The sequence below is a fragment of the Ursus americanus genome, chromosome X, assembly GCF_024610735.1.
Source record: "Ursus americanus isolate L20-20 chromosome X, mUrsAme1.1.p, whole genome shotgun sequence".
NCBI classification, from domain to species: domain Eukaryota; kingdom Metazoa; phylum Chordata; class Mammalia; order Carnivora; family Ursidae; genus Ursus; species Ursus americanus.
The window spans coordinates 88970551-88995954 of NC_142164.1; the positions used below are offsets into that span (position 1 = coordinate 88970551).

General features: G+C 57.8%; 1 protein-coding gene across 8 annotated transcripts in view; it reads left to right on the forward strand.

Annotated features, from left to right (window-relative positions):
- BCOR (BCL6 corepressor) overlaps positions 1-25404 on the forward strand; it is a 112606-nt gene that overhangs the window by 43852 nt on the left and 43350 nt on the right. For 4 of the 8 annotated variants that reach the window (XM_087859977.1, XM_087859985.1, XM_087859984.1 and 1 more), the window contains exon 1: positions 24634-25395. The exons of 2 other annotated variants lie outside the window; for them this stretch is intronic. The gene's annotated coding sequence lies outside the window, so the exon portion shown is untranslated. 2 more of the 8 variants (XM_087859981.1, XM_087859978.1) reach the window with 2 other exon arrangements.

Consider the following 25404-nt stretch of genomic DNA (forward strand, 5'->3'; position numbering starts at 1 on the left):
GTTGGTAATTTGCCGAGAGGAATTCCAGGAAGGGAATTCTCTGGGTGGCTCTCACCTGGGGTACCTCGCATGTGGCTGCAGTCAGATATCACCGGGGGCAGCAGCCATCTAAAAGACGTCCAAGATGGGGCGCTCACATGGCAACTAGTTGATGGGGCCCACTGTCTGGAAGTTTGGTGGGGCTGTTGACTGCGGTGTCTGCGTGTGACTCCCCAGCATGGTGGCTGACTTCTTTCTGACTTCTCCCGGAATGGGTGCCCCAAAAGAGCTGGGAGGAAGTGGCATAGCTTTTTTTCTGACCTAGCCTCTAAGTCTCATGGCGTCACTTCTGCTGTGTTCAAAGCAGTCATGAGCCCATCCAGATTTCTGGGAGTGGGGGCATTGGCTCGCAGTGGGGAGAGGGTCAGTAACCTGCAGCCATGACCTGCGGCCGTGTATCTCGTGGTGTCGTTTTCAAGATGAAATAAGGCCATCTCTTTAAGTGCTGGGCCAGTGTGGATTCCCCTTCTAGACGGAGGCCTGGGAGCTCACGGGTCAATGTCAGTGCGGGGGGCCAGGTTCACAGTTGCAGTTGTCCATATCTACTGGGCAATAGGGACCAGGTGAAGGGACAATTGTTCTTGGTTTCTAGTCATTTCTAGTCCCTCTGGATAGTTGGTACAGGGCAGCAGTGGGGCACCTTCTGATTCTCTGATGGGGGTTACTGGCTGCAGGAGGTGTCCCGTGGTTCCCTGTGACCGCATATGAGCCCTGCCCATGTGCCTGTTCTCAACTAGAAGCTTTCTGGGCTCCAGATGGGAGCACTGGCTGAGGACACCATGTCTTCAGGAAGACACCCTGGTGTGGGGCCCTCCGGAAGCCCACTTGTGTTAAGATGGTGAACTGAGTGGCAGCTGGAGAGTAGCTTTTGTGGGCACGGTTCTTGTACCTCATGTTCAAGAATGGGTCCCTTCTCTGGCTTTTCTTTCTTCACCCCAGGTCTAGAAAGAGCCCCAGGAGCTGAGGAAGTCAACGAGAGACCATTTGGGCCAGGTCGCAGGCTCCCAGAGGGAGGTGGGGGATGGACTGCCTTCCGGAACTGCCTTCCAGGGTACCTCAGGATGAGGCAACATTAAAAGGGAGACTGGGAAGGCAGGACAGCGCAGGGACAGCCATTATGTGTGTGCTACAAGCTGCTGTCATTTGGGAAGGGGGTGGTTGAGAGCTGCCGCTGAGAAAGGGTCCCATTTACCCCTCTGGCTCACACTCTTATTCTGGAAAAAGGCAATGGAGCCTGTGTCTGGCAGTGTGAGGAAGCTTCTCTGTGTGGTCTTGCCATCCGCTCGCAGCCTCGTGCCTCAGGTGCCCCATCTGTAAAATAGTAGGTCATGAGCTGCCTGCCTCAAGTGTCATGAGGATGAAATGTGAGGGTGCACATTAAGCCCCCCCTTAATGGGGTTGGGCTTCAGGTAGGGATTTGCGTCAGCTGGAGCCAGGGAAGAAGGGAGGGGTAGTGAGGGTGGGTTCAGGGCGGAGCAGAGACCCGTGTGCTGTTTGTGGTTCCTGCCTCTGAGTAAGGACACTGGAGGAGCTCCCCACCCCCACCCCTACCCCCAGTTCCCCAAGGCCTCCCAGCTCCTGCTTCCCTCCCTCCAGACTGGTTCACCTTCTCCCTGAGCATTTCCCGGGCTGCTCCACCCATCCTTCTGCCTCCTTACATACCTGGCCTGGCCTGGCCCTCCCTACTCTAGTAGAAGACCAGCTCCTCCTGTTTCTACTCACTGGGCCCAAATCGCCATTCTCCTTAAGCTTCAGACCAAACCCTCCGTTTGGGAGTGGGCGCAGCAGCTTTGTGACCTCAGGAGAGCTACTTAACCTCTCTGAGTCAGTTTCCTCATCTACAAAAAAAGATAGTAATTGTGAGTAATGACTTGTTTTGACCGTACTCCCACGAGGTACTTAGCAGGTGCCTAATAAATGGCGGCTCTTTTCAGAATGGTGCTATGGGTGTGTATCCAGAAGGTGTTTCATTCAGCCACATTCAGGGATTGGACTGGCAAAGGGGGCCACTTACTGTCAGAGGGTGGATTAAGAAGCAGAGGTCCTCCTCCCGTGATGACTCGGGGAGAGCACCCCTTTATCTGCCTGCCTCCTTTACCTCCTGAGAGGTACCCTGTGCTATGCCCCAGGATGGAAACAGCGGGGACAGACTCGGGGGGGGGGGCAACCCAGAGGGAGCTGGGAACCCCTGAGGGAAGAAACAGTTCTGGATAGAGGATTTTCTCATCTCCTTGAGGGCTTTGCCCAATATACATGAAACATACCTTCTTCCAAAACTTTTGGACCCTACTCTCTCAATGAGATGTATCAGTTGGTTGTTGCTGTGTAACCAAGTACCCTAATATGGAGTGGCTGAAAACAACAGTGTATCTTCCTCGCTGTTGGGCAGTTCCTGCGCACAGCTGGTTGCTGGAGCGGGTGCACGGGGACAGTCAGCTGGGGGACATCTAGGGGAGGGGACGTAGATTCCACCTTGTCTTAGTTTGCCTGGGCCACCGTAACGAAGTACTACATGCTGGGGGCGGGGAGGGGTGCTGAAATGACAGAAAGGCACTGCCTCACGGTTCTGGACGCTAGGAGTCCGAGATCAAGGTGCCGGCAGGGTTGGCTTCTGAGGCCTCTCTCCTGGGCTTGTACACGGTCACCCTCTCACTGTGTCCTCACATGGTCTTCCCTCTGGGTGGGTCTGTGTCCATATTTCTTTTTATAAGGACACCAGTCAGATTGGATTAGGGCCCACCCTCATGACCACATTTTAATTGAACTAACTCTTTAAAGACCCTAATTCCAAATATACTCATAGTCTGAGGTACTAGGGGTTAGGACTTCAGCATGTGGATTTTGGGGGACACAGTTCAGTCCATGACGCAACCCCTTGGTGGGAGGAGCTACAGAGAAGTGGTGGCCATGTTTAATCTACGACGGGAGGTTGTACAGTACCCAACCATAGCAAATGCTCACGCGTGTCAGTTGCTAGTGTTACTGTCATTACCTTGGCATTGTGAGGTTAGTGAGGTAACACTTCCACTAGTGGCCCTGCCCCCCCCCGACTCACCCTCTCCAGCAGTCACTGCCCCTAACCCCTGACAGCAGGCTGTAGGGACCTCAGCCGTCTTGGCCACCAATCTTCCCACTCGCTCAGTTGGCCCTGAGTGGACTGAGTGGGCGGCCTCCCAGAACTGGACAAGCTGGGCTGGCCCCAACAGCCTTTATCACTCCCACACCCTCCCCCCAACATACCCCTCCACCCTACGCCTGACTGGTCGCCTCCCCCAGGGTGCCTGGAGTGTCTTTTCCAGGGCATTCTCTCCTGAGAGCACGGAAGCTGTTCCCATAGCACCTGGCTTATACATAGGGGGTGTTTAATAAGCATTTGTAGACTAGGTTTGATTGCAGAATCTTCACGGTCCCCTTAAGGCCCTAGCTCGGATCCCAAAGTCGCAAAGAGCCCAGTGGGACTTGGGAAGGTTTCTTCGATCGCAGCTTCTCTGATGCTCATTCCGCCCCTCCTGCCCCTTACCGGAACCCGTTCCACATCTGCCCGTCCTCACCAGGGGGCCCCTTCTGAAGACGCAGGGTTTTCACCTTGAACCTGACTTGTACGTGCGGTGGATTGATTAGGACGGTGGTGCATTTCTGCTCCCCCTGAACCTCCTTACACACACATGCACGCATGTACGTACACACACACACACACACACACACACACACCCCAGGAGCCATCCTGCGCCCCGGGCAGTATCTCCCCCCAGGCCGTGCCCCTGCACTTCCAGAGCAAGATCAGTGAAGGAAAGTGGGACACAGCTACAGGTGCCGCCATGCCGGGACGTGAGAACACGGGGGAGAAGGCAAGGGGAAGAGATGGCATGCAGTTGGGGGAGGCCAAGCGCCGTATTGGTTGCAGCGCTAATGGGTACCCAGTGCAGCTCAGAGACACAGGGATGGCAGCACCCAACAGAGAGGGCCCACAGAGCCCACACTGTGCCAGAGCTGCGGCTCAGCAGGGCAGACGATTTTAGCCCCGTCCGTGAGCACCGTTGTGAGCTGATGGTGAATTTGCAGAAGGCCTCACCGAGAAACAGGCGTGAGTGACGGCAGCATCCCTACTGCCCCTACACAGCCCTCCTCGGCCCTCGGGGCTCTGGTGGTGGAGGGTTCCCGAGACCCTTTCGCAGCCCCGTCCGCACCCCACCGCTGACCACACAGCTTGGCGGCAGGCCAAATGTGACACCCCCTTCGGCGTGGGAGAAGCACGTGCATCCCGAAGGGAAAATCACGCAGGGATTTCAGGAAAGGGACAGAATGGGGATTTCTGGTCCCCATGACCCATTTTGTAAAAGTCGCTGTTTGACCCACAGTGGATGTCTTGAAACCTCTAACAGGAAGGTCAGCAAGTGTCTGAGGCTCCCAGGCCTCAGAGTTGCCCCAGGGCCCAGAAACGAGGTCAGACGTGCTCAGCGCCATGCTGTGGCCCAAAGCTCCTGCCGTGCCAAGCAGTTCTGCTAAGGCAAAATGTGTTTTCCAAACCGTCTGGCTGGTCAGCCAGGCTCGGGGCAGCAGTGGGTAGCAAGTGTGACGCGCTGGGCTTGGCCCCAGACTCTGGGCCTTTTTAAACCAGCACGCTCTGCTTCGCTCTCTACTCTAAGCTGCCTGCTTGGAAAACATCTCGGCCCGGGTGGTGAGGGATCTAAGCCCTGGTGACAGGGAAGTTGAAATTCTCGCAACCAGCGGCCGAAGGCTCCTGAGAATATCCAGCCACAGATCTGACCACAGGCCAGTTAATGCCCCGTGGCTTCCGTGGCCCTCCAGGCACGGGAGGTGGGACCTTACTGGACAGCGGTGCTCAGAGAATGCCGCCATTGTGAGTGTGCGGGCACGGAAGTAAAGACTAAAGTGAAACAAAAACCAAACCAAACCCACCAGTAAGCCCCCCGCCCTCAAGGAATATATCATCTGAGAAGGGAGGACAGAGACGTACCAGAGGGACTCCCTGGATGTTACAGATAAAAGCAAGGACAACCATACGGAGGGGACAAGAGGTTCCCAGGACAAAGCAGAGAGCCCGCCCTGGCTTCCCGCAACCAGACGGGTGGATCTGTGGCCTGGCCACTGGTGGCCTGCCAGGGAGCCCAGGATACACGGGCCTTCCTCCAGCCCTCCGTTTCTGCATCTGCGAAGCCAGGGGTTTGGCTCAGGGCCAGAAACGTTTCACGGGCAAAGGGGACTCCCAGGGGCCTGGACCCCAGTTCATGCCTCACGGCATGTCATGAGCAGGTGGTCAGCGGGCCCGGCGAAAGGAAGCAGGGTGAGAGGAAGGGTGGGAGAAGGGGGCTCCCGGACGGGGACCCGCGTGCGCAACAGTGGGGAGCGGCTGTGCCTGTACAGGGGGGTAGTGACAAGTCCAATTTGGCTGGAGTGGAAGGAAGTTCCTCTAGAGGAGAGGAAGATAAGAGGAAAGACAGGGTGGGGGCCTGGCCTTCGGCCAATGCTGCCTGCTTTCCGCCCTCACTCTGGAGTCCCGGGCCGCGGGCAGGGCCGCCGGGAAGCTGCACGGTGCATCCTCAGCCGGCGTGGGGGCCTGGCCCTCGGCCAACGCGGCCTGCTCCCTGCCTGAAAGTTTGCTTCTGTTCACGTGATTTTACCCTGTGCCTCCTGGCTGTCTCTCGAACAACCTCGCCGCCCTCCCCTCGCAGCCGCCCTCCCCCCAGCGTGTCCCCACCGTCCCCACCGTCCCCACCCTCCGGCCGCCAGGTCTCCCGCACAGAGCTCCAATACAACCACAAGCCTTATTCTTCCCCAGTCTGTTTCTGTACGTTTTGCTTTATTGTATTTTCTTTTATTTTGTGAACATTTGATTGAAGTGCAGCGCACCGACAGAAAGGTGTATAAATCCTAAGCGTACGGCTTGATGAATTTTTACAAGCTGAACACACGTCAGCCTCCAGGTCAAGATGCGGAGTATTCCCTGCCCCCCGAAGTCCCCATTGTGCTCCCCCGCCCCATGGTAGCCCCGACGCTGACGTCTGCCACCTTAGATCGGCTTCCACGTTCGATTGGCTTCGCCCCCTGACAATTTGATGAACATGGAATCCTAGTGTGCGTGTTGTTTTGGGGCAGCCTTTCTTTCATGGGGTTCGTCCATGTTGCCTGCCCTTGGCTTTGTAAAAAGAATCTTCCCAAGCAGCTTCCCACTAGAGGCGGGTCACGAAGGCTGAGCTTCCCGAGAGCCCTCCGGCCTATGGAATCCTTCGAGGAAATCTTGGGAGAATCCCTAGTAGAGGCAGTAGAGGGCCCACGGAGACTGGGGGTGGGGGTGGGGGAGCACATGGGTGTTTTGCACAAATGATATGCTAAGCGTTGTTAGGTGCTGCAAGGGGTAACAAAGTGGAAAACGGGGTCAGGAGGGAAGGAAGGGAAGACGAGACTGGATCTAGGGAGCTGGGCCAGGTTATATGTAAGAGGGTCTTGAATGGCCAGGAAGTAGCTCACGCCCGCCCCCAAGGAGGAAGAGACCAAAGGTCTGAGGGGCGTGACTCCTGCCTCCCTAAAGGATGTCTTCCAGGCTCTCCTGGGAGTCTCTCTTTTTAGCTAAAGATTAGAGGAAGGTGGGGTCCTTGCCTTGAGGGAAGAGACTATTGAAGTTTCATTGTCCCAGCGTCTGCGAAGATTTTTCAGTGTGTGTGTGTGTGTGTGTGTGTGTGTGTGTGTGTGTGAGAGAGAGAGACAGAGAGAGACAGAGAGAGACAGAGAGAGAAAGTGTGCTTCATTCCTAGGGGGCCTCCTTCCTAGGGGGCCTCCTGCCAGATGGCCAGTGCTGGCTTCCCCCTGCATGATGATGGCAGGGGTAAGAGGTAAGACAGAGGGAGGAGGGTGCCCCAGAGATTGAGATTGGCAGAGACCTTTGAGAAGTCCAGAATCCGAAGTCCAGAGAGGGCGAGTGACTTGCCCAAGGTCACACGCCGAGGGAGCCAGCTTTAGAAACCAGATCTCTTGTCCCTGCCATGGTTCTTTCCATTCCTGCGTACCACCCCCTCACTTTACAAAGAGCCTAGTGTTGCTACCAAAAGAGCTGAATTACCTCATTTTTGAAAGGCGTTATGAATTCAGTTCTATTTTGTGGACCGGGGCAAAGATGCTGTAAGCAGGCATGACATTATAATTCATGTCCCACTTCTTCTATTTATCTTTGCTGGGTTTTGTGTATCTTTGGAAGCAGCCTTAAATCATTATTGGAACAAAGTAGGGCGAAAAATAATAATATATAATTACAAATGAGGAATAGGCTGTGTGATCCTATTAATTGCCTTCCCTGCAATCCTTATTCTTGCTATTTTCAGAATAATTAAAAGATTAGGCTAACATCAGCGGACGTAGTGGGTTAGCACTGAACCCCAAACAGTCACATCACCTACTCCAGAAATGGCCCGGTGCCACCTGCCACCCGCGACTCTCTCCGGGTAACACCAAGGGCTGTGCTCCAATCTGAGTATTTACTCTCTTCAGAGGAGAAACTCTGGCAACGGCTGTAAAATAAACCCCAAAGCAGGGAAGAAGCAGAAGAGAGGAAATACTTGGTGACGCATTAATCATAGTCGTCAGCCCTAGAGCAGAGGACAGAGGCTGGATCGAGCAAAGACAGAACCAAAATTATCTTGGAGATTGATCTTCCCTTCTCTGCGCTCCCTGTGCCAGCCAGCAGGTCAGAAAGGTCCCCGCGCAGCCGCTGGCATTGAATCAGCGAGGGTCAGTCCGTGGGTGCCGCTCACCCTGAACGGCGCCTCATCTTGGAAAGCTACAGAAGAGAAGACGCACCTACCTCAGAGGGACCAGGGGGACAAATTCACTGCCATCATGTCCTCAGGGGACATCGTTGGCATGCAGTGAAGGCCATTTCCTTTCAGATCTGCATAAAGCACCCAATTACGGATGAGCCTATGGAATTGGCAGAGTAATGAAGCTGACCACAGGGGCCTGGAAAGTCTGAAAGACTGCGTGGATTAAAGTTTGGGCTCTAGGAATCAGGCGATGAGTGTCCAGGCAAGCAGGCTAGTTCATTATCCTCTAAAGTCTCGGTTTCTTCATCTGTGAAATGGGGATCATAATAGCACCTTTATTATAGGGTGGTTTTCTATATGAAATGAGATTACTAATGCATATAAAGTGTTTCGAACTGTGCCTGGCGGACACTAAGCTCTTAATAAATCCTAGCTATTGTTTTTCTAAGAGCTGGAAAAAGGTAGTGACCCTTTTCTCCTCAAATCTCAAGAGCTGTCCAGCTTCAGAAAGACTGTGTGGTGGGTTCTTTCTGGATCATCTTTTCCCCTGCTCTAGCTCTCCCCACGCTAAGAGCAGAGTAATGTTTATCAAAGCTCAAAGCAGGAGGGAAAACAACAACAACAACAAACAAAACAAACAACAACGTTGCCCAGCAGTATGAAAGGCCAAGATGGTTTATAATCTTGACAAACGCTGAGCCCTAATGTAATGCGGGTGGAGGGCAGAAGCTTTCCAAACAGCTAGAGAATCTGCTTGTTCTGGGGAGGAGGGCCTTCCCTTGAACTTGGTCCCACACTTTTTCAAAGCTTAGCTGGGAAGAAGGCAACTCTTCATTCAGATGATAAACTCTTAGGTTCCCATGGTGAACACAACAGATCTACGAGACCTGCTGATCCCAGAAAGAAACGAACTCCTTTTGTGATAGTTCCTGCAGTTGGCGAGTTGCCAGGACGACCCCAGAAGGACATGATTAGAGAAGCTATGTAGGATCTGATCCCAGAAATAGTTTCAGGTTTGGGGGAATAGTGCCTGTGTGTGGGAGGTGAACGATGTATAGTTTGCTGGAAAGAGCCCGGATTTGGAGTCAGGTAGAATCCCTGTAGCCAAGCTCGGCTAGACTAGCTGTGTATTTTTGGAGGGCCATTGTAGAGCTTGCGTTTCCCCAACTATAAAATGTGAATGGTAATACTTTACCCATTGGGTTATTTGGGGTCTTACGGGAGGTCCATAAACAAACATACTGGAAATGTACCTAATAGTAACTGCAAAGAGCAAAGGCCCTCAATAAACAGTAGCTCTTTTTATCACGTAGGAATTATTCATGGTTAAAAAAGACTTGCTTTGCTACCAAATGCATCGTCGTGGCACAGTTACTGTTAGAGGTCAGGTGGCATGGAATCGAGAAGAACTCCAATTGCCTAAGGTCAAGTGTGGCCAGAACCCACTCTTAAGGTTTCTGAGGGTCTCGAGATAGAAAGACAGCCGCAAATCTTTTGCTACCAAGTAAGGCCCAAATGATGGGCAGTAGATGAGGTACTCTAAAGAGGTTCTGGCTTTGGCTCTGGGTTTCTGGTTTGCTCTTGGCTGTCCTCACTCATCTCCTTAAGGATGATATTCTGTGGCATTTAGCAAGGATACTAAGGATGTCCAAGGCCTCACCCCCAGTGGGCACCCCCAGGAACCTTGGCTTCTCTGACAAAGACCTGTATATGTGCTCCCACCAGCTTCCCTTGGATCTCCCCAGACCATAATGGCTCCTATGGCTTCATTCATCCTGCCCTTTCTCAAATTCTTCGGGCTCAATCCTCACCAATTCTCCGGGCTCAATCCTCACCGTAACTACCGAGCCATGCCCTGCAAGCCCAGGCACCCCCCCCTTTTCCTTTAGCACACACCCACAATTGTCTTGCTCTCTTAAATTTGGTTTCTTCTCTTGCCATGATATAGAATATTGACTCAATACCATCTTGCTATGACGGCTGAGTCAGAGGGGGGCTGAGAGTGGCAGCGCGGAGACCGGCTGGAATAATCATCTTTGGTTATTTTTTTTTTCTAAGATGTTATTTGTAAGTAATCTCTACACCCAACATGGGGCTTGAACTCACAACCCCAAGATCAAGAGTCCAGGCTCTACTCGACTGAGCCAGCCAGGTGCCCCATAATCCTTGGTTATTATCCAGGCGAATGAAGATGGTGGCCCGGCCTGAGGTGGATGTGGGAGAACGGGAAGTAGGCTTATCGGACGGGACATTGGCAAGTACAAACAGCCCTGCCACTGGAAGAATGAAGTGGGAGAGAAGTCAAGAATGACCGCCCCTCCCCCCGCCCCTCCCCCCAGGATTCTGTTTTAAGTACTTGGGTGGCTGAGACATTTTCTACAACTGGGGAGGTAATTGGGACAAATGGCGGCATGCAAACAAAGAGCACATTCCCTTTTTAAGGGACAGTTTGTCCAGCTTACCACTCTTTCCCCAGCACCCGTCACAGGGCCTGGAATTTAGTAAACACCCCACATATTTGTAGATGAATTGGTGATTTTAAGAATTCAGTTCTAGGCATGCTGGGAGGCAGTGAAGTCGCATGGCTGCGGACAGGACTCTGGAGATAGAACTGCAGGGGTTTGAATCCTACTTCCAGCATTTTCTGAGCGACCTTGGGAATGTTCTGTAGCCCCTCTTAGTTTCCTCATCTGCAAAATGTGGATAAGGATTAATAGTCAATTTACATAAAGTGCTTACAGGAGTGCTGTCTGCACTATGCAAATGGTAGCTATTGTCATTATTACACCGGCCGTTGATTGCCAAGTTGAGATGTCAGGTCTGCAGCTTGATAGAGGGGTGTGGGATGGGGGGGGGGTTGTAAGAATCATCAGCAAATAGGTGGTATTTAAAGCCATGGGCACGGATGAGATTGGGGAGGGGCAGGGGGGAGGACCCAGGCCCACAGCAACTAGTAAAGCAGAGAGAGGAACCTAGAAGGAGGCTTGGAGGGAGGATGAAAACCACGTGTGTATGTGTGTATGGCATCTGGGAAGCTAAGAGCAGTTTGATGGGGTGTAGTCAGGGGTGTTCAGTGCTTCCAAGGCCAAAGGAAGGACTGGGAAAATGCCCCCCACCCCTGGCACCAAGGAAGTGACCAGTGATTAGCACTCTCTGCAGAATGGCCAGGAGGCTGGTGTAGGTTGAGATGTCGGTTGACCAATGTGATAAATGATACACGTATATACAGTGAAATTCCAGGAACCTTGGCACAGACAAGGCCCATCTCCCTGCACTGGTAGAAAATGATCTGTAAGATGTAGTGATAAGTTTCATAGGTAAGATACAAAGCAGTTTGTGCGATGTATTCCCATTTCTAAAAATAAAACGGAGGAGGACGTGAATATGTACAGAGAAAGTGGTAGTGGTGGGGGTGCTCCCAGCAGTGTTGAAGATGTTTCCTGCACATACAGATAAATGTCTGTATTCCCCCGAACTTTGTTTTTATACAAACTGTAACATACCCAAATCGTAACATACTATACACATCACTTCCTTCTGCACCTTATGTTTTTCTCTTAACAACAGACCGTAGGGGTCATTTTGTATTAGTCCACAGAGCGGAGCTTAATTTTTAAAACAGCCACAGAATATTTCATCCTATGCATGTACCATCAATGTCATCACTGGACACTTAGGTTGTTTCTAATCTAATGCTGTTACAAACAAAGCTACAATTTTCCCCAAATCATAGAATGACTTCGAAACTAGCTGATCTTGAGTGCACCGGAGGTAAGGGAAATAGAAATGCCACATGGCTGCAGACACCTCTTTCAAGAAGTACAGCTGTGCTAGGGAACAGATAAATAGGGAGCCGGGGAAGGAGATGTGGGGTCAAGGAAGGGCATTCTGAAGATGGGAGATGCTTCAAGGGAATGAATACAACAGGGTAATTCAATAAAGAGTGCAGAGGGTTGGGGGAGGGGGCAGCCAGGAAGAGCCTCTGCCCTGATATTTTAGCAGGTGTAGGAGGGTGACTTAAAATGGTACGAGTCCTCATCCTGGGTGCTGTGGAAACATGAGGATGGATGGATGGATAGATAGACAGACACAGGCCACAAGGGAGTTTCCACTCCAGCAGGGAAGCTACTATGTTTCACAAATCAGTTGCAATATTGTTAGAAAGTGGTTGATTCTGTTTGGAGGTACAAAGATCTACAAACTTCCCACTGAGGTGCCTGCTGGTGGAGTTTGCTCACATTTCCAATGGTTCCCTGGGTTCCTGATAAGACATTAGCTGGGGAGAGGAGAATGATATTTTGCCTGAAATTTGTAGATTTTCCCATAGGGATTAAATGACATGCATGCCCTGGAAGGCTTAAAAAAAATCAGAAATAAATAAATAAAAATCCCAAGAAGAATTTATATTCCTGATGGCTTTGCTGATGGTCTTGTAAATTGTATATTTAATCAAAGGCACTCGAATGTCTTTTTTTTAACTATTGAAGAGCCATTTAAATGTCAACATAAGTGATTCCCTCCCAAATAGTGCTGTTTATACATTACTTCCCCTAATAGACCATAATGATTCATAAGGAGGCATTTCGCGCCTCCAAATTGTAGGCCTATTGAAATATAAATTAAGATGATAAATAATTTGACCTTACCTGAGAGTACTAAGTATTTACATGTGTCAAATACGAAATTACCCTGAATATCAGGGTCCCTAAAAAGGGCTTCCTCTCCTGGCTGAATTCAATAAATGACAAGGGTTTAGAAATTTCCTTTAGTGTGTGTAGGAAGGAGAGGGCATACACAAAGACTGAGCCCGGGGACCCGGCGGTCCTTGCTCTCCAGACTTCCCATTCCGCCGGGGGGTGGGGTGGGGGGGAGCGTGGATTCCCCCCCCCCAGCCCCGCAGCTCCCGGGGAGTGAAAGGCGGGTGCCGGCCGCCCCCGCACGCTCCGAGTGTTCTGTCTCTCCCCCTACTCCCGCAACGCCGCTGGAGTTTCTAAACATGGAGTTTGTGCAGGAACTTTGCCAGGCCGAGCTCGCGGCCCTCCGGGGTCCCCGCCGCGGAATTCGCTCAGTCGGCGGCGCCGCGCCGCCTCCCCGCCCCCCACGCCCTCGGGGAGCCGCTGACCCGGCGGGCTCCAGCCCCGCAGAACCGCCCCGCCGGGTTCAGAACCGGAGAAGGCGCGGAACCTCCCGGGCTCAGCGCCCCCACGCGACCCTGCCCGGGCCCCGGAGGGTGGCAGCTGGGCGCCCTCGGCGGGGCCCCGAGCCGAAGCTGCCCGCTGGGCCTGTTTGTTGGCCGCCGCCTGCGCTCGGGGCCCGGGGCTCGGCGAGCTCTCCCCTTCCCGGGCCGGGGCCGAGAAGCGGGGTTCGCCGAGGTGGCAGAGGGGTGCAGGCCGCGGCGGGTAAAGTCGGCCGCTCGCGCCGGGTTTTTGTTTTGTTTTGAAGCCCGGCGTGGGGGAGGGGCAGCACCTTGTCAATGAGAAATTTCCTGTTCGCAAGACTCCGCTTGCAGAGTTTCTGTCCTGCCCTTGAACTGACAAGTGGATCTCGGCAGCGCCAGCCCCCGAGAGTCCATCCAGCCGCGCCGGGCACGCGCGGGGGTGGGGGCGGGGGCACTCGCGCCGTGGCGCCGAGGCCCCGGGAGCCCGGCTGAGCGGGGCCGACGCCTGCCCTCCCGGTTCCCGGGCGCACCCGTGAGTGCCGAGCCGAGCGGTGACTAATCTGCGGCTCCGGGCCTCTTGGCGCGCAGCCCGGGCTCGCCTCCCGCCCCCTCGTCCCGCCCCCCCCCCCCCGCCGCCGTCGTCCTCCCGGCCCCGCCGCCCCGAGCTCCGCCAGGAGGATCGTGCGGGCCAGCGCTGCCGCCGCCACTGCGTTCCCGAGAGTGTGGGAAGCGGGTCGAGGCAGGCGGCTCCGAGCCGTCTCTCCAGTCGGCCTCCTTCGACCCAAGGCCGAGTGTGCGTGTGTTTCCTTCCCCGTAAGCACTTTGATCAGCGTTTCCTCAGCGCCGCCGAGGAGCCAGGGCGAAGTGGAGCTTTTAACCCCCTGCGTGCCGCCCCACGGTGGGCTCCGTGGGGAGGGCGCCACGGGGAGGCTGGTCGGCACGGGGGCGATCAGTTTGGTTTGGCAAGCCGGAGTATGGAGGAGCCCAACCGGATCTGAGGAGCTTGCCCAAGCATGGCAGGCTCTCTTGGGGAGAGCAGGCCGTGAGGCCCCGGGCACCTCGTTAATGTTCAAGCCCGCCCCAGGGCCGCACAGTAACCCGACCTGCCCGGCGAGGCAAGGTGCGGGCGTGAGAGGCCCAGCAGGCGGAGGCTTCTGGAGGGAATCTAGAGGCCCCGGGGGCACCCGCCTTCACGCACCCTGTCCGCTGGCGCGTGGACGGCTCCCCACCCGGGGTGGGGGCCTTGCGCTCGCCCCACGCACTGGGCTCTGGCCGCTGCTCCCTCCCTCCGCTGGCCAGGCCTCGCCGGGGAGTTAATGATTGATTTACTGGCTCCGCGCGGCCGGCGCCCTCCCAGCTATTTGTCCAAGCTGAGGAGTTGCTGGCGAGCCGCGCAAAGGCCGGGAGATCGGGGGTCGCCCGGGATGGGAAGCCGCGCTGCCGACGGGAACGAGCGGCCACTTGATTAGCCCCAACTGAGCGGCTCTATCCGTGTCCGGGGCGAGCCCGCTGGAGGCCCGGGCCAGGCGAAGGGAGCATTGGGAAGCGCCACACGTAAACGGGTTGGCAGCTGGTGATTAGGCCGCCCGATTTTATGAGTCATAATGGGCCGCCCGCCTGGCCCTCAACCTGCTCGCTGTGGACTCGGCGCGCTGGGGTCCAGGCGGTGGACTGTTCTGGGCCGCGCAGAGGGGAGATGATGCTCTGGGGGGCCTGGGCCGCCGAAGGCGTTGCGCAGGATTTCCTCTCATTTCTCGCAGAAGGCAACACAAACACCCTAAATCAAACCGCTCCGACAACCGAGGGCTCCACACAGACACATCAATAAGGATTTAGCCTCCCGCGTTCGAACGCACTGAAACACTTGTCCTATTTTTATGCAAATGACACCACACAAATAGATCTCGCAGGCCCGGGAGTGGGGCGAGAGGAGGAGGGGCGCCGCCGCCCCAGCCTGGGGGCTGTGAAGGGGGAGGGAGTCCCAAGCCCGCACCCTGGGGCCCGCGCCGGCTTGGGCGCAGCGGGGCTGGTACTGGCCAGGCGGCCCGCCCCGCGCGCGGTGGCTCCCTGCCAGCGCCGCCAAGTCGGCCGCGTCCCCAGGCTGCCTGCAGAGGCGGATTAGGGAAGGAGCGAAGCGAGCCTGTGACTAATCGCGGGGCCTCGGACCGGAGCACCAAGGCCATGTGCGACTGACAGGATCGACACTAGCAGAGGACACGGCGACGCCTCGCTTAATTGCAGGCTTAAAAAATTGCCGCCTGAGCAGCTCCGGTGCGGAGAGCCAAGGCGTGCGCCCTGGGCTGGGGAGCGCGCCAGGGGGGACCTGCGCTCTTGCCCAGGGGAGGGAGGTCTGCCGTTTCCTGGATCCAGGGATCTGGCCCTCCGGTCCTCGACTCTGTAGAGTCGCCCCACCCTTCATGCGGGCCATGCGGCCGAGATGGCCAGTAGAGTACGATCCAGCTCCCAGGCCTAGGTTTCTGACCCTTTTCCTCGTGGAGCCCCCGTCCCCCCCCCTTCTCGTCCTAGGTCCTATAAAGGAGGCTGTACAGTTGGGGGTGAGAGATTCCAACAAACCCTACTAGAAAAGCCACACATACAAACCACTTTCTTCTCTTCCCTCCCCTTCCTTCTCCACCGGCTGATACAAAGCCCCGAATAACCAAAGGGAGGGAGAGGCCAGTCAGGGCTGCAAGGCCCGAGGTTATCGAGCGCCCCAAAACTCGGGGCTCCCAGACACGCACCCTAGGCTCTTCACCCCTGGTCACAGCTCCTCTGGCTCAGACCTCCTTCCTGGAGCGCTGAGGCCTCTCGGGGGAGAAGGGGGAAGCGTCGGCAGGCCGGCTGGCCTGTGTGTGTGAGGGGAGGGGGGGGAAGGCGGGGTGGCGGGGAACCCAGCGAGAGAAGTTTCCACCACGCTCTGGTCGGCTGCTGCCAAAATCCCCGGGCCCCTCCCCGCCCGCACCGCCTTCCGTTGGCACCACAAGTTTGGTTTAACGAGAGCTCGGGACAAAAGCAAACGTTTTCTATAGACCCGGAAAACAAAGGGGAAAGAGACGCGCGGGGCCGCCGAGAAGCGGCTGCTAGCGTAATGGTGCCGGGCCGACAGCAGAGCATTAGAACTGCAAAAGCCGCGCGGGCGGGAGGAAGTGCGAGGCGGGAGGCGGGAGCGCGGGGAGGGCGGGCGGGGGAGGGGCGCTGCGCCATGTTTCCGTGTCACCCGCCGAGTCGCCGGCGCTGGGCTCGGTCGCCGGCTCCCGCCTGCCTCCGTAACAGCAGAAAGCGTGCGATTAGCAGCCAGACAGGCGGGGACTCCGGGCCCGCGGGGCCGCCGCACACGCCGCCCGCGGCCCCGGCCTGCGCCCCCCCGCCCGCCGGGTAATCATCCTCCTCGCTGCAGCGCTGTGTGCACTCTCATTAGAGCAGGGAGGCTTTTCTCTGCGCACTCGCTCGGCCCCCGCTGGCAAAACAACGCCTTCCCCGGCCGGGCCCTGGGCCAGGAGCGCCGGGGAGGGCGGAACGGGGGAGGGGGGGGTGAGGCAGGGCAAGCAGCGCAGGTCATCTCGGCCGCCCGATCTCATCGGGGCACAGAGAAGATGCGGAGGGTCCATCCGCCCTCCCCACGCTGAGCGGCAAAGTCCGAACCCCATACCAGCCCCTTCGGGGGAGGGGGAGGGGGAGGAGGTGCCGGTGCCGCCATAACCTACTCTCGTCCCCCGCCGGAGGCTAGAGTCGGGGCCGAGGGGAGATGAGTGTGTCTGGTTTGGAGAGCGGGGGCGGACACCGGGAAGGTTCCCAAAACAGGTTTTGCCCCATCTGTCTTGCGAACGACCTCTTAAGGACAGAAGTCGGATCCCAGGGGTGGGGGCCCTTCGAGCCCCCAGGAGACCCGAGTCCCCAGGCTTCGAGCTTGATCGCACAGAAGGGGTGGGAGATGGGGGCGGCCGAGACGCGGCTGCGCCTGGCCCAGAGCTTCGGAGCCCCGTGCTCTCCTCCGCGATCTCTGCACACAACAGTAGGCAGCCTCTCCCGGCACCACGCGCCCAGCTGCAGGGCCCCGGGAGCAGGTGTTCCTGCCCGGCCGAAGTGCCGGCTCCGAGCCCCTCCCGTCCCAGCTGCGGGGCTGGGACTGGGGGCGGGGAGGGGTCGGGGGGGGGCTGGTAAGGTGGTCACAGAAGGAGGTCTCCCTAGACCGCGAGAAGGGTCCTCCGGGCTTAATTCGGGATGCCCCGGGGCGAGGGCGGCCGCCTGGGGCCAGGAGGCATGGAGGGTGACGCGCGGCCAGCCCTCGTCTGGAACAACCCTGGGGGCCAGCAGAGGCCTCTCGGGGCGGCGCGAGGGCTTCCGGTCCCGGTGACTGCGGCGGCGGCGGCGGCGACGGCGGCGGCGGGGCGGCTGGGAAGTTCCCGGGGCGGCCGCGAGGAGCACCCTCCCCTGGCTGCTGCCTCCGCGCAGCTTTCGGAGCAGCGCCCTGGGAGCCTCTAGGCGTCTGGCAGCGCCACTCTCGGCTGGAGCGGGGACGGGCTGCGGGGTGGTCCCGGCCCAGCCCCCAGCGCAGAGGGGGAGGCGGGGGCCGGAGACCCCGCGGGAGCTGCGGCGCGCCTCCCTGCCCCCTCTCCTCGCCGCGGCCGCGGCCGCTGATATGGCGGGCACGTGAAGCGCAGCTCGGCGCCCCGGCGCCAGCCAGGGAGCGGCCTGCCCCGGCGGCTCAGCTTACCCGCGGGCCCAGGAACGCGGAACCGAGCCCGGCCGGGTCCCGCAGAGCCCGCGCCCCCGCCCCGCTCCCCGCTCGCTGCGGCCCCGCACCCCTCCCCGCCCGCGCCCGGCCTTGGGGCCGCGCCAGACGGCTCGCCCGAGGGGAACTCAGGCTGACTAATGGGACGCGTGTAGGCCTTACGTGAGGCCCGGCTGTCAGCGGATGCCCGCTCGCTCGGCGCCTACGCCGCGGCCAGGCTTTTCGGGGAAGGGCGAGAGGAGGGGTTTCCCCGCTCGGCGGTTTCGGCTCCCCGGGGGACAATCCGGCCGCGGCTGGCCCCGGGCTGTGGGTCGTGCAGCCTGGCCCGGAGGGGGCAGACTCGGTGTGCGTCCGGCGTCAAGGCGCGAGCCCGGGATGGGGGGCGAGGTGGTGGGAGCCTCGGAGCTCTAAGCCGGTGGTGGGCACTGCGGCTCAGCAACTCGGCCTGGGGCGCCCGCCTTGATGTTTGCGATCTGGAGCTGGCGCCTGGGCTGGGGGGAGTTTACAGGCCGCCCTGCGGGCCTGGAGTTCAATACCGAAACCTCCCTAAACAAATACAAAGTCTTCCGGAAACCCCTTCGTGAAATATTTGTGCGGGGAGTGGGGAGGATTTTACAAAACTGCCCGACAGTCCGGTTCGGCTGAGAGTTCTCGGGTTCTGGGGTGCATAATACCTTTTCCTTCCTTTACAGGGGCCTGCAAAACCCAGCAGAGTTACTATTTCGCATTAACCACCACTTCGTGTTGACATAGTTATAGGACTCCCAAATATAACTCCCTGTTTAGTTTCAACACGCGAGCGCAATGGAGAAACACAAACACTGGTCAGTAACCAAGAGAAGAAAACAGGGCCACGAGCTTGAGGTTGGATGCAGGATAAATCCTCATCACGCATCCCTGGCTTTATTCAGCCTAATTACACTAGTAATCTTACCCCCCCCACCACCACGAGAAAGCCTGAAACCCTGTAGTCGAGGTGTGACTTTTCCTGGGGAGCCCCGCCGATGGGGAGGGGGTTGCTGGTGTAGAGGAGGTGGGTTTTAAATGTCACTTCCAAATGAAAATGCTTTCCTTCGGCCTTTTTCTTTTTTTTGATGCAGTTTTCGAAAGGAGCATTTTTGCGAGATAAGAAGTGACCGATCAAAATCGCTGAGGGGAGGTTGTAAGCAGCCGCTTTGCCCCAGCTTAGCGTTATCTTATCTTTCACACTTGCATGGCGGAAAAAAAATTGGCTTATCTTTATCCCCACCCCCTTCTCGCCTTAATTGCTAAAAAACACTGGTGTGTTAAACGGGGAGGAAGGAGGTCTCTGGATTGTCAGTGGAAAAGCAAGATTCAAAATGTGGGTGCGGGAGGGGGAGAGCAAGGGTGGCAGGATTTATTTTTTCTCCCAGACCTTTCTAATACAACTAGAGGGTCCAGTCCAGGATGGAAAGCTTCAATGGCCAGATTTAAAAAAAAAAAAAAATTCTGGGGATGGCCTTGGGTGGTGTGGCTTTCCCTAGGCCTTGCTTTTTTCCACGCTGCGTTTACCAACCTCTCCTTCCCTTCTTGTCTCAAAAGCTGGCAGTGGGTCTCGGGTTGAGGCCTCTCTGCCTTCATTCCTCCTCCCCATACACATCCCCCTTTTGGGGAGGGGGATGCAAGACTGGGACGCTTGGCCTGCTGGAAATCATTAAAATATATGCGAGTGTCTGCAAACACACACTTTTAAATCATGGCGTTTCCCCTCCACGCTGGTATATTTAAACTCCAGAGCGAGCTGGATCTCCTCCCTCTCTCTGAGTCGTTTGTCTGTGTCACCGACAGGCCGCTAATGGCCGGGCTTCCAGGCGCTGTGCATTATGCATTAGCCTTCTTCCTCCGCCGCACACAGAAGGTTCTGTCAGGCCTCGCAACACAAACCACCCTGCGCCCCCCTCCCCCCTCACGGCCAGGCTGAGCGCCTGCTAACGCACTGGGGTCTCAGGGATGGGGAGGGGGCCCCTAGGGGCGAAGGCAGAGCAGAGTGGGCCAGAGGGGGAATGGGAGCAGGTAAAAAGTGCCGTGGACTAGGCCGTGTGGAATCCCCAGGCTGGCGCTGGCCCCAAGCTTTGCTCCTGGCTGACCTTCCCGAGACCACCAACCGGCGCCACTCACCTCTGCGCGCGACTTTGAGGGAGCCTCAGAGGTTTTTAGAGACAGATCAGCGCCGCACTTGCCTCTGCTGGGCCGTACACCCTTTCTGCCCCGAGGGAGGGGCTGGTGGAACCTTCCAGATCCCTCCAGTCCCCGGGTGGTGCCCGTGAAGGAGCTTGGGCTCCCGGTGATGCGTTTCCACAGGGCTCCCCCCGGAGTGGAGGAGGGAGGCTGGATACAAAATGGCTGGGGAGGAAAGCCAGCCTGCTGGGTCCACAAGCGAGGGGTTTGTGGCTGTCCGCCCCCTCACCCCGGGGTTCCCACTCACTGCCCCCAGCCGCTAAAAGGCGAGCTGGAGGCCCCCTTGCTAAGTAAGCAGGCAGGGCGGGGGGCGGGGCGCGGCGTCCAGGTTTAACTGCGGGAGCGTCTGGCCCCGCGCAGCAGCTTTGAGGGCTCTTCAGCCGGGCCAGGTGGAGCGCAAGACAAGGCCTCCTTGAAGCCGCCGGTATTTATGCTCGTCAGGCTGACACCCATCTACCCAGAGAGCCCCCCAGTGTAAACCAAAGGGCAGCTCACTCACGGGTGCCTGGGTTGGGGGAGCTCAGAGCCTGATACTAATAGAACCCAGACCAGAAATTGCAAGAGGCAGCTGGTACTATAACGTTGGGCCTGCCCCTCGGACCCTCCTCCCCCAAAGGCTCAATAACCCCTCAAAGGCTAGACAGAAAGAGAAGCCATTTTCAACCCAGCGACCCCTGAGTCTAGGAGACTTCTGCCATGGAAAGCAGCTACCTTTAGATGTTTCTGGATGCCTGAAATCCCAGGAACAAGGATTCCCGGTGCTTGGAGGGTGTAGGCAAGTGAATCTTTTCCGGGCCACTAGGTAAGCCCAGAGTTCTTTTACAAAGTAACCAGGGAAGGCTGTATGTGTTGTTTAAAATAGTTACCATTAAGAGACTAGCTCATACCATATGAAGTAAAAATACATTATCCGTGATCACCCAGATCCCACCTATCACAATAATCAGCCGCATAAATGTGAGAACAGCCTCTGAAGAGCATCACCAAGGGCTTCCAGAGCTTTATGCTTTAGATCTTACGCATATGTTACAACTGAACTGCGTCCACAATGCTGGAACCCCACGGTCCACCAAATACCAGGTAAGGACCTCACCATGGGATGGGAGGCCTTTCCCCCAGGCCCAGGAAGTGGTGGAAGGTGTGGAAGGGGCCCTGGCAGAGCTTGCACAATCAGCCTGGGCCAAAAAGGGTGGCCAGGCTCCAGGCCTGCTCCCTGAGGCACCAACCTGCATGCCTAGTTACAGAGCAGGGATAGAATCTGCAGCAGAAGAGTGCCTGAGAGCCTGAGGTCCAGCTGTAGGTTCTAACCAAGAGACCCTTCCAAGGGGACAAGGGGTGGGTGAGGTGGGTGGGAGAGGGGTGGCCTCACACCTCTCCTTTCTGAGCCTGTCTCTTTCTCCACGGCCTGTGCTGCCTCCCCTCCCTTGCGCTCACTCACTGCCTCTCTCCACCTTCTCCTCTGCTTTCATTGAAATCCTCCCCTTGCTGAGTGCTGGGTATAGTGGCCTGACCCCCAGGTCAGCTCCCCGGGGACTCCTGGGAGGGCAGGGGAGGAGGAAGCCCAGGAAGGCCATGGCTGCCTGAACACTCCGCAGGCTCCGAGGTGTCCCCAGCTCCCAGAGTCCCTTCCTGAACGGAGACAAGGGATGGGACTGCCCTGCGTGAGCTTTCTTCTCCTCCTCCCTGGAACAATTCCAACTAACCGGGCCAATAGGTGTAAACTCCCAACCCTCCCCTGCCTTAGAGCACCTCCGGAAAATCTCACATTTTAATTCCCAGTGAGTCACGAACCACCCTCCCCACACACACACTCATGCCTCTTAGGACTCCCTTAATAAGATATTTTAAAAATCCCACAGAGTTGGAAAATGTATCCCTCAGAGATGGAAGCGAAACCCTTTAATCCCACCAGCCCGCACGAGGATACCATGGAGGCCTGGCTCCTTAAAAAAGTGGGGGGGGGGGGTTGGTGAATGCTGCAAATTACGTCAAAGGCGAATTTACTGGCCTGTTTGTCTCCAGCATCAAATTTCTCCCACAGTCAGCCCTCCTCGCGGCCCCCTCGCATTTACAGCACCGCACCCCCCCAATTCATTTTAACTCTAGGACTTTTAAAGTTAGACAAACAGGCCCCTTTGTCAGCAGCCCCAGGAGGCCACAGGATTCCGAGAGGCAGCAGGCTCCGTGTCTCGCTTAGTTCCTGGATTTTCCAAAAGTTCTGGACGGTTACATGCAACTCTTAACTCCGAGAAAAGCCTATGCCTGGGGGGAGAGTTGGGGAGGCATGGGAAGGGGAGAGAAGGTGGCCGGGCACAGTGCCAGGGTCTCTGCGGCGGCCTAACCGAGCCGGAAGAGCCTGGCACGGCTCCACACTCACCCAGGCCAGCTCTCCTGCGCGGCCCACAGTGGCACGGCGGCCTCCTGGCCTGGAACCACGTTCGGAGAGTTTCCCCACAAATACCCAACTTCAGCCTTCCCGGTTATTTTAGACTTGTTTTGAATAAAAGGAGTCGCTTCAAAAAGAAATGTTGCTACAACACACAACCAGAGGCCTTTTCTCCAGCTGTGTCTGTAACTCGCATGCGTTCAGTCTAATAACTTTTAATGTCTGGCCCTAAAATGTCTTTATAAAAAATAGCTTTACAGCATAATAGTCCAGGTGTCTTTCTGCTTGTTACCGGAGATTAAAAAAATGTGTGGGTTAGCTTTCAGAGACATCCACCTCCAGAAAGACCGGGAAGAAAAAGGCGTGCATTCCATTATGCAGGCGCGGGTCCTGGAAGTGGTGGCGGCCCAGCAGGGCTGGGCACTGTTCTCTGGGGCACTTGCCTGCCTGTCTTTTACACCAGTTGTTATAAGCAGCTCTGGACCATGAAGATTTAATTCTGCCCGAAGTTTCGGGTTTCAAACGGTAGAGATGTTTCACTTCTGCTTTGAAAAGGGCTCTTTTTATAACTATGTACTGAGAACTAAAACAGAATAAATAACATCGCACCTAACACTAGTCCCGCAGTCAGTATTAAGTCTAATTTTTAAAAGGGCTCTGCTAGCTAGAGCTGATTTTGGCCTTGACCTTGACTTCGTAATCAACTTGAGATGCTTTTGATTATTTTTGGCATGGAGACACTCCAGGATATTTTAAAACTTTCCGTGTGGATTTACAAGCTACCTCCATTTCGGATTGATGTTCTCATCAAGCCTGCACCATCTTGTCCTTAGGCAGAGACCTCCCCCACCCCCAGCATATAAAGGCTCTAGCGAAGAGCCGGGTAGGATCACCTTTTGCCGCGAGGTCCGGGCCCGCGGTCTGGGTGCGGCTAGGCCGGAACACCCCTCCCCCACTCCCACCCCTTCCCGCCAGCTTCACGAACTGGGGCTTCACGGCTCGCCCCAGAGGCTCTGCGCTCCGGGGAGGCCGGAACCTCACCTCTCCGCCTCCCCCTCCCTCCCGCCGGCCCCCGTCCTCCCCCCGCAGCCAGCGCCGCGCCGGGTGCGCTGGAGAAGCTCAATACGTGTCAATTGAATTGAACTGCTGCGGGCGCAGGTTGTACGCCGCCGCCGAGCACCGATCAGCACGACGTTACCGAGTGGAAATTTATGGGGCGAACGGTGTAAGCCAAAAGTTGCTCCCTGCCAAGGAAAATAAAACGCGGGAGATAATCTCCCGAGGCCGGGGTGAGGGGCCAGGATAGAGCCTCCAACCATCTGAGGTGCAGACTACGAAATGCCCGTGAACGGGGAGAAAGTCTGGCGGATCTCCGTTCCCCTGCCGCCCCCACCCCCGCTTCCTTGTGCCCCACTGACTGCCCCCCCCCGCCTCTCCAAACAATTCCCACACAATTGAAACGTCCGGGGAACTCGGGTGCAGAGTTCGGGCGGAACGGCCACCGGGGATAGGCGTGGTGTTTCCAGGTAGCTCTGGACACCAAAATGGGCCAGGGCTCCTCCCGGAGGAAGGGGCGACCCAGGGCGAGGGTGGGAGCCGACGCGCACTCGCCAGGCTCTCCTGGGTCTCGGAGGGGACGCGCGAACGGGAGAGCGCAGCGCTGGTGGCGAGAGGAGGCAGCGGCGGCTGCCGCTGGGGTTTGACAGCTTTGGCTACGCGGAGTGCGAGGCGCTTTATGGTAATTGCGGTCCTCCACTGGCCTTCTGGGTAGCGAGGGGAGTCTCGGCGCGCGGCGGGGAGAGCCGCCCCCGCCGCCCCCCATCCCCTCGGCTCGGGATCAGCGGGCCGCCCTCACCGCCGCCGCCGGAGCCGGTCTCTGGCTCGCCCAGGACGCTCGCCCGGACCGGGTGTGCGCAGCCAACTCTGTCCGAGCGGGGGAGGGGAGGGCAAGGGGCGAGGGGGGGAGCCACCCAAGTGGTCCGGGCTCCCGACCCAGAGAGGCGAAACGCGCCCGGCCGGGAATCGCTGACGGCTGGGGAAACTCGGGCAAACCTTTCCTGGGGAATCACCCCTCTGCAACCCCACCGCCGAGGCGCCGCAGCGGAGGGTGAGCGGAGGCTGGGGGAGCTCAAACTTGCGAGAGCTGGAGGCGGCGGCGGCGGGCGGGCGGCTGTCGCCCGAGCGCTGCGCCTGCGGGGGGAGGGGAGGCGGCTGCTGGGAGGGAGGGAGGGAGGGCGGGCGGAGGGAGGGGGAGGAGGAAGAGGAGGGAACCGGGGAGGGGGACGCGTTGGGATCGCGGCGTGCGGCGGCAGACGGAGCCCGGGCTCCCAACGGCAAGGTGAGGCAGAGCTACGCTCCTCGCTGAACGCGGGCCGAGCTCGGCGGCTGCGGGGGAGACGCGCCGGAGCCCAGACCGCGACCGAGAGCGGGAGCGAGGCGGGCGGCGGCGGAGGGGGAGCCCGCGAGCCGCCGGGCGGGGAGCCCAAGCCGCGCTGTCGCCGCGCAGGGACGACTTGGCCAACACACTCACACACATACACACACACACACACACACTCACACACTCACACACACCCAGCCCGAGCGGGCGCTCGCGGCGATCCGTCAACATGGCGCTGGGGCTCTTGCCCGAGCGCGGGCGGCAACAGCGGCGGCGCGGGAGCTGCTGAGCCCGGCCGAGCCCGGCCCAGCCCCGGGAGCCCGGAGGATCGCGCGGGGCCGTCGCCACCTGCCCGGAGGCTTTGAGCCCGCCCCGCCCCGCCCCGCCCCCACCCGGCCCAGAGCCCACCCCTCGGCGGGGCCGACCCCGAGGGCAGCCGGCTGGCAGCAGACGGCGAGGGAGACGAGCGAGCGCGGCTCCGCGAGCGGGCTGCGGGCAGCCGGGGACGGCAAACTTTGCTGCTCGCCGCTCTTCCCCGGCCCGGCTCCTTCTCCGCTCGCTAACGTCGCCACCCCACTTTCCTCCAACCCCGCACACCTCTCCCCACCCAGCCATCCGCCCCTCGCTCCTCCGCGCCGCCTCGACTCTGCTCGGGGAGGGGGGGGAGGAAAACTTCAAAGCGCCGGATCGCAGGCTCCCTGCTCACTCCCCGGCCGGGGATTTCAGGTCAGTGCT